The sequence below is a fragment of the Grampus griseus genome (genome assembly GCF_964374135.1).
Source record: "Grampus griseus genome assembly, chromosome: 6".
Taxonomy (NCBI): Eukaryota; Metazoa; Chordata; class Mammalia; order Artiodactyla; family Delphinidae; genus Grampus; species Grampus griseus.
Genome location: NC_139000.1, coordinates 100,940,163 through 100,954,345, shown reverse-complemented (window position 1 = coordinate 100,954,345; position 14,183 = coordinate 100,940,163).

Here is a 14,183-nt window from a genome sequence, read left to right as displayed (position 1 = left end):
ATGAAAAGGAAATCCACAAAAGGGGATAAATGTATATGTATAGCTGATTCACTTCGCTGTACAGTATAAACTAACACAATATTGTAAAGCAACTATACCCCAATTAAAAAAAAATGAATAAACAAGACTTAGGGAGGAAGAAGCAGGCTGAAGACATAAAGGGAACAGTTGTAATGATTGCTCATGACTTGGGTACAAGACTGAAGGCTGAGAGAGTTACCAGTGAGGAAATAAGGAGACATTTAGAATTCAGAACTAATGAAAGGTTGAAGGGACAGGAAGGCCGGGGATGCTATAAAGTGAACTCATAATGTGCGTGGCGAGAAGATAATTTGGAGGAGAGGGAGAAGACAGAACCAAGCAAAGGAAAGACTGAGCTGTGAAAATCAAGCTTGCTTTGCACAATACACCATTATTAACCCCAACAGAAATGCTGAATGTATCAGGGATCTGAGTTACAGAATAACTAGTTAGGTGAGCCTTCTAGCCAAACCTACTTATTTGCCTGATAAGAAAGCTGGAATCAACAAGGCTAAGTTATCTTTTTAAAAAGTCCCAGGAGGAAATAAAGTCAGTTCTCTCTCTCAGTCAAAAAAATTTTTTTTCTTTTTCTTTTTTTTTTTTTTTGCTGCAAACCTTGGCTCCAATTATAGTATTTCTTATGAGTTCATTTAGGCAGAAATGGACCAGGGCCAGGGCAAGAGATTTATTCGCATGGACTGAGAGAATGTGCATTCCCTCCCCCAGCCCCCTACACACACAGTGAGAAAAAATACAGGATTTGAGGGCCTTGTGTTTGGAGATAAGGGTCATGTAAAAAACACACTAGACCCTTTAGAAGTTCATCTTACAAAACAAGTTTTTCCAAAGCCATCTGTTCCCACCAGTTTTGGATGGGAAAGAGGGACATGTTTGCACACCAGAGGGTGTGGTTTGTACCAGATGACAAAGTGAGTCATGATTACTTTCTGCTTCTCTTTATCACATCTCATTAATGCTTGATCCCAGCGTAAATGGTGTAGCACTCAGGTCTTCTCCAAAAGCCCTACGTGCATATTAACCATGGTTCTATGCTCTTACTGTCACTCTAGCTTCATTTCAGCCTGTCAGTGTTTACTTCAGGGAAACTTCAGATGGCATTTTGAGCAAACGTGATCTTGTAGATCAGAATAAGGCACTCAGGAGATATCAGGTAGGTAATTTGAGCTCAAGCTACCCAGAAACCTGAGTTTCATTCCATTCCAGCCTAATAAACTGGGGTGTCACCCCTGAGTTCTGTCTAGCACATCATTTTTAAAAATTTTATTGGAGTAGAGTTGATTTACAATGTTGTGTTAGTTTCAAGTGTCCAGCAAAGTGATTCAGTTATACATACACATATATCTATTCTTTTTCAGATTCTTTTCCCATATAGATTATTATAGAATATTGAATAGAGGTCCCTGTGCTCTACAGTAGGTCCTTGCTGTTTTCTATTTTATATGTAGTAGTGTGTGCATGTTCATCCCAACCTCCTAATTTATCCTTCCCCCACAACTTTCCCCTTTGGTTACCATAAGTTTATTTTCTAAGTCTGTGAATCTGTTTCTGTTTTGTAAATAAGTTCATTTATATCATTTTTTTTACATTCCACATATAAGTGATATCATATGATAATTGTCTTTCCCTGTCTGACTTACTTCACTTAGTAGGATAATCTCTAGGTCCATCCATGTTACTGCAAATGGCATTATTTCATTCTTTTTTACTGTCTAGCCCATTCTTGAAACGAAGATCTTTACTGGTCCAGAAAGGACACCGGATGGCTTGGAGCAAAAGCTTTTATTCAGTTGCACAGAATCTTTTTTTGGCAAAATTAGAAAGGTAGCAATGCACCTAAAAGCATAAATTTAGCCACTAGTGAGATGTTTCAGCAACAGTCTAAAACATCAAGTAGAAACAGAGAGCTTTTCTAGTTTTTTTTCAATACTGTCTGTGATACACTGGAATTTTTTAGATATTAAGAATTGTTTCTACCAAAAAAGGGGGTAGGGGTGGTCCAGTTGTACCGGTTGGGTTGCTGCTTTATCCTCTGAGTCCCTTTTGCTAACCCAGAGCTTTGTACTTCCAGAAAAGAGTTCTGGATACAAGTTGTACAACTGATGTAACTCCTCCTCCAACCTAACCAAATGGTGGCCTAGCCTACTGTCCTGTGTCTTTGATTTGGGATAATATATGTGCGAGCATGCATGTGTGTATTTGTACCGAGAGATATCCCAACACCTGTCTTAGTCCCACCGCAAGACTTGAGCTCTGCTCTAGACCTAAGTCAGTATGAAGAATCTTGCCATCCAGGAAGAATTTTCACAAATAACAACTACTTCCTTACCTTCCCGCCAAAATCTGAAAACTAACCTTTGCCTAAATTCCCTACTATTTTGTTCTGAATACCTGATTCGCTGGCCACCTGAATTCTTTACCAAATCGTATTCTGTCCCCTTTACCCATCTTTAGAGTCCCTCTTGCACCCAAGTCACTTTCTTGAGCATCCTTTTTTTCCAAAAGTCCCCGCAAAGAGACCATGTTCTGTACCTAAATCTGTAAAGATAACACCGTTCAAATTCACCATGGAATAGAAGACCCTACATAACTTATCTTCCCGTAGGTGTTCAGCCTTACTTCCTATAATTCCCAAAGCAGATCCCTTCTCTTCAGGCTAGTCCAGCAGTCCTTTTCTCATGTATATGTGGAATCTTAAAAAAAGAAAAAGTCAAATGCAGAGTAGCAGAGAGTAGAATGATAGCAACCAGAGAATGGGGGTGTAAGGGAAAAGGGGAGATACTGATCAAAGGGGACAAACTGTCAGTTATAAAATGAATACATTCTGGAGCCCTCATGTTATACATGGTGACCAGAGTTAATAATGATGTATTGTACACTTTAGACTTGCCAAGATAGTAGATCTCTCTCTCTCTCTCTCTCTCTCTCACACACACACACACACAAAATGATAACTATGGGAGGTGATGGATTTGTTAATTAGTATGATTGTGATAATCATTTCATGAAAAAAACTGCATGTTCTCTAGAACATGAAGTTGATAAACACAGGAAAAGAATTATATCCCATCTGGAATCATTAAAGTTGGTCTGAAAGAGAGGATGGCAAATAGCCAAGGAATGTGGAGGTCATCCTCTCATGACCAAAGCGGGAAGTGGCTGGACGCCTTCAAACCTCCAGCTCAACTAAACAGGAGAGAGTAGATGAATGACAGCTTTATGGGTCACATCCATCTCAGTGGGGAGGAAAGAGGTTTGAATATTTTTCTTCTTGAAGACAGGCTTTGAAGAGGGAGAAAAAGACCATCAGAACAGAGTACTGAAATGGGAGGGAATGACTGGAACAGAATATTGTTAATGAAGACAAAATATTACAGAAAGCAGAGGCTGGAAATACTAAACATAAAAGCATCAACTCTGCAGTTTTAGAGCAGGATTTACTTCCTTTGACAGTCTAGATCTGTGATTTTTATGTCTTCTTTGGTTCATAAAACCCTTAGATAATTTGAGGAAATCTTTGGACTTGGCCAATAAATGCAAAAAAAAAAAAAATTAAGAAAATTCTGCATAGATTTTCATGAGAAGTACTGAGCCTGTGAAGTCCATTTATTGATTTGTTTTCAAAACCAGTGTTCTAGAACGTACACTCATTCCTGATATCAAAGGTAAGCTATAATAATGTTGGCAAGGAGGTTGTTCCCACTCTGTTGTAACTGCCAACATCACCCCCTCAAACTAAAGAGTGAGGTTTCACCTCTAAGAAGCCTCTTACATCTATTTTCTTTGTCAGGAAGACCCCACTAGGGAGGCGGGGAGGTGGTCCCGGAACACTTCACCCATTTCCTAGAACACTACCTCCCTAAATTGCATTTATTGGTCATCTTCAAAGCCTGAGAAATTTACTAGGGATGGTGAGGAAGTGGCGAAAGTGAAGTAGACTTGGACTTAAAGATCTGAGTTCTGGCCTCAGAACAACTGTGTGACTTTAGGCCACTCACATAACCTCTCGACAGCTCAATCCTCTCACCTGTGAAATACCAGCCAGATAAGATGATTTTTAATTTTCCTTTCTGCAGTGTGGATGTGTCCAGGAGAAGGTGAGACCTGGATTTGGAGGGTTTGGTAGGATTAATGAACAGGGGAGGAAGTCTATTCTGTATTTTTGGTGAACCTTTATTAAGTCTCCAAAGTGTGTTAACAACTGGCTTTAACATTTCCTATAGAGAAACAGACATATGAAGTTGAATTTATTTAACAGGTTTGGGTGTGTTATTTTGGGACAGGAATACCTCCCATTTACAATACTGCATTAGAGCATCTATTGAAAATAGATGAGTCAGCAAGATGTTTTCTTCATCCTATTATATTTGTAGGGCCGTATTTTGAGATACGACACATCAATCCATAGACATTTCTGTTTTGTAGGGATATTTCTAGTGTGTCACACTGGAGAATCCTGGCCCCTGCTTTCCCTTACTTTTCTGAATTTAACTCTTTATGTTTCCATAAAACAATAGAAACGTATACCGGTGACTCTTAATTTAATTAAAAAAAAAACTTGTTAAGGTTGCACTACTTCTTTGAAAATTTCACATATATATAAGATTTACATATAATATATGCAAATTATATGTTAATATATTTTATATATAAATATAAAATTATATATTAATACATTCACATCTATATTTTCACTTAAAATATACTGCTTTTCTGAATAGATACAAAGATGAAGCAGAACTTCTTTCCTGGCATTGAGGAGCCTACAATCTGTCATAAATTCAAATCTTTCCTAAACTGCTCCATATTGTCCAATATAGCTTTAAATGATCTGCAATATAATAATGCCTTCCTTTTATTTAGCTATTTATCATTTTACAAAGTGCTGTTATTAACTTGTCTTCATTTAATTTGACTTACACTCATGAATAAGTGTTTGGCAGTAAATTCTGAACTTTGTTTTATCTATGTAGGCTAAAAGAAAAAATAAAAGTCAAAGAAAAGGTATTTGTGGGGTTTTTTTTTTTTTTCCTTTCTTTTCCTTTTTTTCCCTTATTTCTTCCCTGGTAAATATTCCATACATCATGTGTGAGTCTAAGAAATCAAATATCAAACTATCAATTTAAAAACTTTCCAAGATTTAAATCATGTCTTCATATTCTAAGGTTTCTTAGAATATGTTTCTAACTTTACACGCTGCTGGTATAAGCGGTAGCCCACACCACCACATTCATTTACAGCAAATGACTCATTTGAAAATAATTCCTATTGCCACAAAGAATGGAGACTATTCCATTTACCCACTAAGTATTCTATGAGGGTATATATAACATGTCGGCAACGAAAACAAAAAACTGGATTTTGCTGACAAGCCCACAATTTTAGGCATGGTTCTTAGAACCAACAACAGCCAAACTAATAAAAAGGCAGTATGAGACCAACCAAAAGTCAGATAAGAACAGTGGCTTGATTCTGAGACAATCCAGTTCCAAAATAAAATGGAAAGTACTGGAGTTTTGTAATTTTTTTTAAACAGGTGACTTTGAAACTTAAAGAGGAAATTTATACAGTTGGAAGTTAGTTTCCCTAAGGTTTATGTTTTCATGATTCTTGGCTCAGGCTGCTTTTATAAAATGTCTAGATTTTGCTCACTGGCTCTTTAAGAACTGCCTCCAATTGGACTTCAGATGGTTCCATAGAGCTCTGTTGGTCTTGAGAATTGTTGAATCCATGTTTCTCTTTATTAACTCATTATCATTATTACAGGCGATAATCATGTAGTACAATTGCTCAAGTTTCATAAGTGAGCTAAATCTCATGGTATTTCTAGGAGGACACCCAGGATGAACATTAAGCTAAATGTGTTAGGGCTTGCCAATGACAAAGAAAAAGATGGGAAATAAAAAACACAGAGTGCAGACCTACTAGAGAGTGGCCTTGAGGACACGGGGAGGGGCAGGGGTAAGCTAGGACGAACTGAGAGAGTGGCATGGACATATATACACTACCAAATGTAAAACCGATAGCTAGTGGGAAGCAGCCACATAGCACAGGGAGACCAGCTCCGTGCTTTGTGTCCACCTAGAGGGGTGGGATAGGGAGGGTGGGAGGGAGGGAGACCGCAAGAGGGAAGAGATATGGGGATATATGTATACGTATAACTGATTCACTTTGTTATAAAGCAGAAACTAACACACCATTGTAAAGCAATTATACCCCAATAAAGATGTTAAAATAAATAACTAATATAAAAATAAAAAACACGAAGTGTTACTATGGGTAGAAATGTATGCATTCCTTGTGTTAATGTCCTTGTTTCTTACTGAAGATGCCACAGTAATGTCTGGGCCTAGGAAAAAATACATAAATAAGTAAAGATTGCTCTTTGCAACCCTTCTACTATGTTGTCAGCAATTGTTCCACTAGCCATTCCACATTTGGGGTGGCTTTTTTGCATTATACCTCAAGAACTTTGTGAATGCCTTTGTAAATTTAGTGAATGTTTACTGATTACCTATTTTACAAGAGCAAGTTCTAGGGGCCACAGATAAAAGAGATGAATGGAACACAATTTCTGCTATCACTTAACATTTCAACCTAAGATATAAAATAAGACACATTTTAAAATACACTAAAGGCAGAATGCATTTGTTACTGTAAAAGACATTCATGCTACAATATGTATTTGATTTGGTTAGTTCCTGGACAATAGTCGCATGTCCAATTATTATAAATCCATTCCTTTCTTTCAATAAATACAATGCCATCAAATCAGATTATCCTTAGTAACCAATTTCATACTCATAATATTTACATGTTATTCACAAAAATAAATGATAAAGAGGAAAAATGTGTGTATTTAGGAGGTTTCTTTCACTGCATGGGCTAGACTGATTACATGATTTTAAATATGAATCTAATACGTTTAGACATTTAGACTAAATATGATTGAGTCGGTGGTTGAGTGAGATTGAAACACCACTATTATACAGTTGATAATGTCATTAATAGAAATAAGAAGACTGGAGAAAATGTGCTTGAGGGAAATACAACGAATTCAATTTTAAATATGAGTTTGGTGGGGGTAACCATCAAACAATCGGAAATACAAGAATAAAACTCAAAAGACTGGCATTGACCAAATTTGAGAGTTATGTACATATTAGAATTTGTGAGAATGGTTAATAATCTTAAGGGAGAAATTCTAAAATGAAAAGATGGCTGTGGAATGGATTTGGTGTAAAACTACTTGGAAGACAAGAAAGAAAAGGGAGTCAGTGAAAGAGTGTGAGATGTAAGACAAAAATGAGGAGAGCCGTTGTCACAGAGACCAAAGAAGATGCTAGTGCCACAAAGATGGGAAGGACATCTGAAAAGTCACAGGAAATAGGGTGTGAGAAATAACGAGACGTTAAATATTGAAAGGGGGATGAGGAAAGACTACTCACTTAAGAGACTTGGGATCCAGGAAAGAGGGAGATGTCATGGTAATGTAAGGTAGAACCAGGGTGAAGGAGAGTTTATATGGAGGTGGTGAGACCTGAACATGTCTGAAGGCAACAAGTCAATGAGTAGGGAGTGAGGGAAGAGGCTGAGCAGAGAGAAGATAATGACTTAGGCTTCATAGGAGCAGGAGAAGATGGGCTTCAGTCAAGCTAATCTTTAGGACCTAGAGATTTTGGGCAGGAGCAAAGAGAGGTAGGAAAGATGACAATCCAGGAAAATACATCCAGATAAAATGCAAAAACATTAAAGGGACCTCCCGTTGGATGGACCCAATCATTCTTGATAACAGAGCCAAGGCCATCTACTCACAGGAGCTGAAATGAGGCAGAAGTAGAGATTTGAGGCAAGTGAAAAAAGTATGAAACAACCATTTTAGATAATGCAACAGAGAGGCCACAAAAGTTAAAGAATTATAGGACGGCAGTGAGGTCCAGACTGACATTGCGTATGTCAATAGGATCAGCATATTTGCAATACTTCCCACATTGATCTTTGGCAGTAAAAAACAAAGAAAGCAAGCAACGTGAATTTTCCTAGGTTCAGCTTTGGTTAAGGTTGAGTAGCAAAAGTTTACAGTATACTTTCTCATACGTTAATCTAATTTTTGCTCTAATAAAAATCATAGGACGTCATATCATTTCCATTTTACACACTGAGGTTGACAAATGTCACATAAGTATTATGAGCCAGAATTTTAATGGGATCTCCAATAGGCACACTGCCAATGGCCGAGAGGGATTCAGATAGTACAGAAGGAAAGGATGTAAGCTTAGGTCGCAATAACAGAATCTGGGGAGTAGGGGACTGGGAAGTCCACTCATGTTAATCTTTGGGCAAGAGAAATCTATGTGAAAACACTCGGATATAGGTTTCCAATATATTGGTGGAAAACGTTTCACCTCAACTCTGCTACCTAGTCAATGTTTCATTCTTGTCCAGCACTGACTTCCAACTAATCTCTGAAAGTATGTTAAATTACTAATATAATCTAATAAAAATAAATAATAAATGGTTATTCAAAAAATATTTGCATGTTTCTAGCAAGGAGACCCTACTTCCTTCCTCATCACGCTGAATCCTGCCACTCTATTCCTACCTATCTCTTTGGTCTTCAATTGTGAAGCTTATGGGCATATTCCCAGGGGTCTTTGACTACATTCAGCCCAACTACTTTGAATTATAGCAGTTTCTCAATGTGGAAGAAAATTTTGATGAGGACTGCACCCCCATCCACATCGCTACTTTCACTCTCCACGTGTCATCACTTTCACCTCCAAGAGGGAATGAATAAAAGATCGCTGGACAGCCTCTTCCAAAGAATTTGTCAATTCATGTCTATACTACTAGAGTTAAGAGCTTTATTCAATGTTTGATCTTAGAGGCACAAACTGTGAAATTCTATTTTTATTAAAGACCAGTGATTATTACTGTGACAGGTATTGCCACTTGAAGATTTTGAGCTATAGCATTTAAAGACATGATGAAGTCTGTACCTCTTTGTTGCTCTAAAGATCTGAGCCAATCGGGTGTTCTGTTGTGCCTGTGTGTGTGTAATGTCTAACTACAACATTTCCTGAAACCTGAAGGAGTGAAAGATGATTAAGTTCCACAGGTAGAGTAGAAAAACCAACGAAACGCACTTCTGATTATATTACCTGTATGTTTCATAGGGGCAGTAGAGACAGTTTCTAGACCAGTGGTTCTCAACCCTGGCTGTACATGAGAATCACCTGGAGAGCTATTAAGAAGCACCAATGCCCAGACATCACCAAAGCCAATTAAATCAGATACTCCAGGGGTGAGGCCCAGACTTTGGTGTTTGTTAAAAGCTCCCCAGGTGATTGTAACACTCAGCCAGGCTTAAGAACCATTAATCTCAGCCTTTTGGTCCATAAATCTGCTTGGTTAAAATATCTGGGTAAAGAGGTTGGATGGTTGTCTTAGCTCGTTACTTCCCTTTGTAAAAATTCCCTTCTCCATGAATAAATTGTTCTCATTTCCCTATTTTATTATTGTGACTCCTTTCCTAAGTATTGCTGAAGAGTTTTATAAAAGGAAGTGACTAAGTTTTGATGTATCTTGAAATAAAGTAAAAGTCTATTCTTTAAGTTTGTCCACATCCACTGGAAATTGAAAATCAAAATTTTAAAATGTCAGATTTAAAGTAGACAAAGAACAAGCTGTTGAAGACTTGTAAAGACCTGAGACCATAAAACTCCTAGAAGAAAACATAGGCAGTAAGCTCCCTGACATAGGTCTTGGCAATGAATTTTTTTAGATTTCACGCCAAAACAAAGACAACAAAAGCAAAAATAAACAAGTGAGACCACATCAAACAAAAAAAGCATCAACACAACAAAGGAAACCATTAAAAAAAAAAAAGCAACCTACTGAATGGAAGAAATCATTTGCAAATCATAAGTTTATAAGGCGTTAATATTCAAAACATGTAAAAATTTATACAACTCAATAGTAAAACAAACAATCTTATTAAAAAATGGGCACAGGATCTGAATAGGCATCTTCCCAAGGAAGACATACAGAGGGCCAAGCAGTGCATGAAAATGTGCTCAACATCACTAATCACTAGGGGAGTGCAAATCAGAACCACAGTGATATGTATCATATATCGATGATACGCATTTCACAGCTGTTAGAATGGCCATAGCAAAAAGACAAGAAAAATACAGGTGTTGGTGAGGATGTGGATGGAAGGAATGTAAATTGGTCCAGCCACTATGGAAAACAGTATGGAGGGGTCCTCAAAAAAAAAAAAAAAGAACTACCATACGATCCAGCAATTCCTGGGTATTTATCCAAAGGAAAAGAAAACACTAACTTGAAAAGATATCTGTACCTCCATGTTCATTGCAGCATTATTTACAATAGTCAAGACATGGAAACAGCCTAAGTGTCCATCCAAGGGTGACTAGATAAAGAAAATGTGATACACATACACACACACACACACACACACACACACACAATGGAATATTATTCAGCCTTAAAAAAGAAGGAAGACTTGACATTTGCTACAACTTGTATGGTGGCTCTTGTGGCATTATGCTAAGTGAAATAAGTCAGACAGAGAAAGACAAAAACCATATGATCTCCCTTACATATAAACATGTATCAAGAAAAGCCAAACTCATAGGTAGAGAGAACAGATTGTTGGTTGCCAGAGGCTGGGATCAGGGGTGGGTGAAATGAGTGAAGGGGATCAAAAGGTACAAACTTTCAGTTAAAAAATAAATAATACCCAGCATGGTGACTATAATACTGTATTGTATATCTGAAAATTGCTAAGAGAGTAGATCTTAAAATTTCTCATCACAAGAAAAAAAATTGTAACAGTGTGTGGTGATAGATGGTAACTAAACTTATTGTGATGATCACTTCCCAATATACGCATATAGTGAATCATTTTGTTGTGTGTCTGAAACTAATATTATGCTATATGTCAATTATATTACAATAAAAGAAAAAAATAATAAGCTGTCTTACAAGAAAAGTTTACTAGCACATTGGGGAGAAAGATTTAGGAAGATTCAAGTGTTGCTTTCTCTAACACTATCCAATCAACAACATACGTCTACAACATCAAGAGCTAATACCACAGTTTAGTCTACTAGACAACAACTATTTATTTGGCACCTATGTGTATATTCCAAAGTCGACTTAGTCACTTTGAGAAAAAAATCTCAGGTAATCATAAAAGACATGGCTAAAGCTATTTCAGATTTATTTAGAGCCTTAAAGAGAATGAAGGGAAACAAAACTCAGTAGAGTCTTAAAAACCATTTTCTCGTGTTCAAACCTAATCTATTTCACCTTGATTTCTGCTTTAAACGGTTTGTTTTCTTTGAAACCACTAAACCCACAAAACAGAGGATTGCCTATAAAAAAGAAGAAGAGTTAGGAAGTACAGGTAGTGACCAAGTGCTATCTCTGCCCCCATCTTTGAACTCTCACTGCAAATATATGGTTAGGTAAAAACCATGGAGCTTGACATGATTTTAATCCACTATGCTCCAGTAAGCTCACAGTATACTTGAAAGAGATTGTTGTATCTCTCAAGATCCTGTACTTACCAAGACACATTCCCTGACCGTACACAGCCCACACTGATTTCCTGCTCTAATGAACACCTATTGTATAATACTTACGGCCTCTAACACTCATTTGGCAGTGAGTGTAATTCTTTTTTTTTTAACATCAATGATCTTTCCATTGGAAATAGGAAATTAAATCTATTAAACCTATGAATAGGAAATTAAGCCATTTTTCAGGCACTTTGGTGAACATTTTCTAAACTCCAGTTTGTCACATATCGTCAATACTTAATTTAACAAAGTGTCTTCTTTGATTATTCCAATCCTTAAAGTTTAATTTACCATAGGCCTCCCTCACTGAGTTGATTAACCTATCCATCACCCCACATATTTACATTATTATTATAATTATTATTTTTGGTGAGAACATTTAAATTCTACTGTTTTAGCAAATTTCAATTATACAATACAATTATACAATCAACTGTAGTCACCAGGTTATACATTAGACCCTCAGACCTTATTCATCTTATAACTGAAAGTTTGTAACCTTCTACTAACCTCTCCCTATTTCCCCCACCTTCAAGCCCTGACAACCACTTTTCTACTCTCTATTGCAATGAGTTTCACTTTTGGGGGGTTTAGATTCCACATGTAAGGGATGCCGTGTAGTATTTGTCTTTCTCAGTGTGGCTTATTTCACTAAGCATAATGTCCTCCAGCTTCTTCCATGTTGTCACAAATGACAAGATTTCCTTCTTTTTTTTTTTTTTTTTTGCGGTACGCGGGCCTCTCACTGTTGTGGCCTCTCCCGTTGCAGAGCAAGGCTCCGGACGCGCAGGCTCAGCAGCCATGGCTCACGGGCCCAGCCACTCCGCGGCATGTGGGATCTTCCCGGACCGGAGCACGAACCCGTGTCCCCTGCATCGGCAGGTGGACTCCCAACCACTGCGCCACCAGGGAAGCCCCCTAGATTTCCTTCTTTTTTAAGGCTGAATAATATTCCATTGGAGGTATATATAATACATATATATATTAAATTATATATATAATTTTCTTTTTCCATTTATCCATTGATAATCACTTAGCCTACATCCACAACTTGGCTATTATGGATAACACAGCAATGAACATGGGAGTACAGCTATCTCTTCAAGATAATTATTTCATTTACTTTGGATATATTCCCAGAAGTGAGATTGCTGGATAATATGGTAGTTTATTTTTAATTTTTTGAAGAACCTCCACACTGTCTTCCATAGTGGCTGCACCAGTTTACATTCCCACCAACAGTGCACAAGGTTTCCATTTTTTTCATACCCTTGCTAGTACTTATCTCTTGGCTTTTTGATAATATCCATCTCAACAGGTGTGAAGTGATATCTCCCTATGGTTTTGATTTTCATTTCCTTGATGATTGGTGACATTGAACACTTTTTCATGCACCCATTGGCCATTTATGTCTTCTCTTGAAAAATGTCTATTCAGGTCATCTGCCCATTTTTTTGGTCATTGGTGATTAACCCTCTTTAAATCATATGATCGTTTCTCCTGGCAACCAGCACCCCCATCCTGAGAGGCTTTCCAAAAGTCACTTTATTAACATAATAAAGGTTGAAATGGGCCTGTTATGAATAAGAAAAGATGCAAATTTCACATTTATAGCTCCAAAGCCATTTTCAGGAACTAGGGACAAAAAAGGAATGTAACTGAAGATGCCCCTTTTGCTCTTATTATTTAGGAAATTACAAGGGTTTTAGGAGGTCTGGCCGGAGTCAAGGACCAGGATCAAGATATATATTTCTTATCATTGTAATAGGGAAGAACAAATCTGACTCCATATTGGGTCTGTTTCTTTTACTTTAACTTTTGTATTCTATGCCTTTTGTTAACCACAAGTTAATCACTGAAGGAATGTTGCCCATAGCATAAAGTATACATAATAATCCATCAGTGACAATTCTTCCTCCCAAGCCTAAATGTTAAGCTAAAACACCTTTCTTCAAGCCCACAGGAAACATCCTGACCAGGCCCACCTGTGAATGGCTGGAGGAAAGAAGAAATGAACACATTCCCACAAAAGTCTGTCAGGAACCAGGAAATATCTGCTACAACTTATCCTCTTTTTACTTTACCTTCTCATCACCCCCTCTTTGTTCTATAAAAGAAACTAGCACCCAAATCCAGGCAGGATGGTTTGGGGGGACACTCATCCACCATCTTCTCAGTTTACTAAGTCGCTATCTTATTCCTTGCCCCAGCAACTCACAACATTATAACACAGTACCACTGTAAGATAGAGAGATACTGTTAGTTTTTCTCAACTCAGTTTTAACAGAAGTTGAAAAGAATATTGTCATCGTTAAGCCATAAACTTATATCAGCCATCTAGCGTCTCGGCATGACAGGCGTCTCCAGCTGCCGGCATCAAACCTGCCCTCCCACAAAGGTTATAATTTGATGAGTGTTTGTTGTCATTCATTCACTTTTTTTAGGTAGTACCATTCTTGCTGATTTCAGTATAAAATGTCTGTTAGTGATCCTCTTTATTAGAGCTTCAACTTCACAACCCCCCCATTTCTCTAT